Source organism: Wolffia australiana, chromosome 11 (genome assembly GCF_029677425.1).
Source record: "Wolffia australiana isolate 7733 chromosome 11, ASM2967742v1".
Taxonomy (NCBI): Eukaryota; Viridiplantae; Streptophyta; class Magnoliopsida; order Alismatales; family Araceae; genus Wolffia; species Wolffia australiana.
In genome coordinates, this window is record NC_135845.1 from 2,613,537 (window position 1) to 2,619,009 (window position 5,473).

Consider the following 5,473-nt stretch of genomic DNA (forward strand, 5'->3'; position numbering starts at 1 on the left):
TCATAATGACTTATTGTCTTACCAAGAGCATTTTTCTGATTTTCACATTATTACTTATAATTACCTTTTTTCTATTAGGGCTGCCTAAGAAATGTGATATCATACTAATTATTAAATTAATATCATAAAATTTCCATTCTTTTTTGAGGTAACATGATCATATATGTATGTGTTATAAAGACTAAAATTATGAAATCTATTTTATACTGATATTCTGATATTTTTGGTATTGTATGGAAATTTTCGACCATACTCAAAGAAAATAATTTTCTAAGTCAAAATATATGTATATTAGACTTTTTGGCATTATATTATGATATTTTTTCATCAGGAATTAAAAAATATAATATGTTTATTTCAATTAGTTAAAGAAATTCAGTGGTTTTAATCGCGATCGGCCATGTGTTGCCATTTGATTTATATGGATCGCAAACAATGATTTCTTTACACCAATTTTATGCTGCACTAGTCATTGAAAAGAGGTGTCATTGTGGAATTTCAAATCATGATACCATAATGGGCTAATAACGAGCAGAAACTTGATTTTTTATGTGCAGGGACACATGGCCTAATTAAACAATATGTGATTAAAATCGCAATGAATGCAATTTTACAAAGGGAGACGTGTCAGCAAAAAAAATCAATATAAGAGCAATAAATTCAGATTTGAAATCAAAAAATCCTAGATATGCGGCCTTACATGATTCGCTAAAAAGAAGAAAATGCACTAATGTCGGCATGCCCTCGTCAGACATTAAATATTGATTTTAAGTGACCAATTTTTTCATGATGTGCATGAAATGTCTTAGCCATAAATGGTCAATTGATGAGTATTCAGGGATAGGATCAATCATTACTACTTTTGAGTGGAAATATAAGGTACATGCATCAAATTGTGATTAAAATGCTAGAAAATTTAACAGAATCTTTAGAAATCCAAGAATTCCATGACACACTGTAATCCAAAAATATGGGTTGATGAGGATAAAGAAAAATATAATAATTGAAAATGATCAAACTTCCAATTGCGATATCTAGCCGGCCACATTTAATGGAGTTTCATGATGAAAATTTGAGGGTAGTGTTTTCTATCTCTCCTCTAAAATTTTATACACTCTGTTAATAAATAGAACCATCTATCCACGTAAAAACCATCTTACAATTGATCCCATATTTTTAGTCTGATTTTACCAATAATTTTGAGTTGCATCAAGTTTTCTTTGTGTCCATCATTGATTTAAGTCAGAAAGGAAAACATAAGTGGATGGGCACTTTTTCAGTCAGAGATTTCCTTGAGCCTGGTGGAATGTAAGTATCTATAATGAGCCTCTTTGCATTTACATCATCATAGTTTTCTTATCGTCAATCCATCTACATATATCCATCTTATGTATATCAGACATATACTCCTTCCGTCCATATTTAGGTTCCTCAGAAGTCACGGTACCTCCTTTATTCCATTTATTTTCACTAATCATCCATCCATACCTATCTGTGGTTGTCTTCCATATCATCTCATCATATTCCTTGTGTTAAAAAATATATCTTCTCATCCCCTGATTTATATTTATATAGGAATTTAATCCATGATATATGCTCCTTATGGGCACAACCTAACTCATCACTAGCTATTCATATTCTTACACAAGTGAATATGTTCAATCACCTATATTACTTAAGTTTTTGTTTCAATTTCTTCCCAATTAACTTTTGGATCTTCCAAACATAAAAATTTGACAAGTGAATGAAATGGTTTAACTACTCTAAAATTAAATTTTCAAAATGAAATTTAGTCATAAACTTAGTGTATAGATAACATTATGAACTATAATTATGTTAAGCATAATTTAATCTATCATTCGGCAACATTACGGAGAATATTTGCAGTGCAAACCTCAATCCTCTGTGTTTTCACTTGAATATTTCTGTCCAGAGCCAAAGGTATTGAAAATTTCAATAAAAAAATCATTTAAACAAACTTCATCGATTTTTTAATTTTTAAGAAATTGTGTTCATAAAATTAGAGGTAGAGCACAATTTTATCATTAACTTCTTTTGATTGGATTCAATATGTTTAGATCACCTAAATTTTATTTATAATTAAATTTATCCTAATTTCCCTTTTGAGATATCTTTAAATTATTATTATTATTTTCAGGTTGTCTGTAAGCACATAAATTTAGAAGAATAGGGTATATCTTTTCCACGTCTTGAATTTAATTTCACGAATCCTGAATTATCTCTTTAACATCTAAACGGTGCTATAAAATGACAAATTGATTAACATCAATATATTTTATTATTTAACCCAGCCATGAATTCATTGTTTTTTTAGAGACATAAAAAAAGGTCATGTATAGGGGGTTTAATCAACCCTTATTTGTTTATTTATAACTTATTGTGGTGGGCATATTCAGAAATGTATCAGGAAGGTATCTGAAAAAATAAATAAATAATATGAGTGATTAAAGATATTTTAATCATCTATAATTCTTAAATTTCATAAATTCAACAATAAAAATTTTAGGAGATTAATCTAACCTTCTTACGTATTTTTAATATGATTCAAAATTGGGGGTACGTGATTTTCTAGAGAAAAACTGATGGACCAATTATCTATCTCAACTTCCCACCAATCCATCTCTGTGTTAGAGCAATTGATTCAAGATAAATTGTCAACCTCCTTAAAGTATCAATTCATCTGAAATTGGATTCAAAATAAATATCTGGATCTCAACTTTCTGAATGCACACAAAATAATGATTTGCTTTGACATAGATGTTTCATAAGGTTTAAATAAAGTGGAATATATCCCCACATAAAAAAGCTTTGGTCATTCTAATAAGTATGAAAAGATCTGGTCATTCAATCAGAATCTAATGGCATGGACCACGTATTTTCTTTAAATTGCGGATGCTTAAAAATATGATGATAAGTTTATTTTTTAATATGATCTATCTTATTTATGAATGCATGTATGTAATATGATTTTATAAATTTAAATCATGTATCTATCATTTTATTAGCAAAAATATTTGAATATTTCATAACTTTATACAAATATCATTTTCTGCATATTATGGACATCTTCACTAATCCTAATTGAGTTTTATGAACTCTAGAATTTTTAATTCTTATGATTTTTTTCTATTCATGCATTTATGTGTCCCACTAGCCAATCATACTCAAATGTATATTTTCTCTATTCGCAGAAATTAATCATTCTTCACTATTATTCTCGTGTGATGTACATAATGAAATCCTTGAATATATCCAATGAAAGGATGAATTATGATGAGTATAATAAGTAATAGTATTTAAAATTATTTTCTAAATATTCCTATTTAAATAATACTTGAGAATTGATAACCCAGAAAAAAGTAGAAGTTTTTGTTAATTCTTGGATTGAACAATAAATTTATAATGTTTCCTTACCAAGTATAGATTTGAATAAAGGTCAAACCATAGAGGGCCAAAAATCCATCAAAATATTTTCCATGTGATTATATATTTATAAAAATAAAAACTAACTCTAAGAGAAGAAATAGTTTCTTGCTTTTAAGCAAATGCAATGAAGGAAAACATAAATAATGTTGAGAATAACTTCAAAGATAAACTTTATTTCAATCTTGTCAAATTAATAAATCAAAGAATAACTACTTAAAATATCTTAAAGTATTTGTTTTAGCAGAGGGCACTAGGGTTTCCCACAAGAGCACTCTGGATTTGACATGTCCGCGCCAAAAAATGTGTGGTGGATCTCTGGTATTTCAGTTAAGTAAAATGCAATAACTTGAGCTATATGACGAATGTTTTTGCACCATTTTCAGCATTGAATAGCCTTGTGTCTTGGCTATTGCATCCTATAATAACCGAGCCAGAAGATTTGAGTATGGAAGACAGGAACCTCCAAGAATGCACGAACCTCTGGTGTCACCCCCTTTTGGGCCAAGGATGCATTCTTCTTCAGTTTCCTCCAAAATCTGATGATCTGATTCCCTTCTTCACTCAACCTGACACTCAATTAGAGTGGATCTAAGAAACATTTCTGTACTCAAGGTTTATAAAATAAAGTTTGGGACAGAAATTTAGGGATAATTACAATGTGAGAGAAAAGGGGTATAAATAAGGATCATTGATTCTCAATGTGAGAAACCTAGAATGTGTGGCCAGTATTTGGCAATTTTTACAGTTAATTTCATTTCCCCCTTTAAAGGAAATAAACATAAACCACCCACTTTAATTTCTCCTTAAAAATTGGTCTCTCCTTTGACTGGACTTAAGCTCCTTTTGGGATCCGGACTGGGCATACTCCATAGTGGGCTTCATCGTGTTTTAGGTCCTTCTCTTCTCCACCATTAATATTCCAATTACCTAAATCATGTTATAAATGAAGATTTAAGGAAATTTTGAGAAAAATAAACCACTTGATTCAAGGGAATGAAGGGGGTTAGTTCATAAATTGTTAAATTCCATTAGTTAGGACTGATTACAAAACTAGGTGTTAGTTTCATTTTCAACAAGAATAAGCGATAATTTTTGCATATTCTCGAAATAAATAATAAGATAAACCATAAAAACATATATTATCACTACAGATTTTTGGGTTCTGTCCCTTCGTTCAACCATGGAAAACAAGTTTTTCCATTAATGTTGACGCATTTAATCGATTCAAAATCGATCTACGAAATAATACATCAGATATACTGTATGGGTAACTTATTCTACCCTCAACCTGCTAACATTGATATTTTTTTGAAGTTGTTAATGTGCCATGCCTCTAGAAGTATCCACATGACCACATTGATCTTGGATCTCCATTTCTTCTTCTCGGAATCTCCTTGAAGACACTCTCCTTAGTTGAGTAGAGAAGAGATGAGAATGGAGAAAGGGGGGATCTCAGTTATGGCTAGCCAAGGTGCTTAAAATGAGTGTCCCTTCCTTGTCTATGTTTCACTTAAGTTTTTCTCAAAAACCCGTTAAGTAAAATATATTCACCAATGCCCCTATAATCTTATGTATGTGACCTTCAAGCCTCATGTATAATTTTAGTTAATAACTTTAGTCGTCCAATAACAATTATTGGCCAACTTTATTAATTGACTAGATAAACGTATAGATTAATTAACTAAGGATCGTTTTAACCTAATCAATAGGTTAAGTTTCTAAGTCATGGAATGCGAAGCTACACCTTGTGCTCTAGAAGATACAGAGTAGTGTTCAATCTCTCTCATGGAACCTTTATCGTCATATGCACGAGACTCTCGAACAACTTAGGGTATGACTGATCGTCAAACCCTAATCTATCATTCCATTAGTATTGATGTGTAACGGGGATCATTAGAAAATGCCTTCTCTAATATCCTCACTACCCTAATTGGGGATTTTCTGCATCATCTTCCTTGAGTCGATCTCCTCTTATACTGAGGCTGGATAATCCCATCTTGACCGCTCAATCATCTCTGTGAGGTTC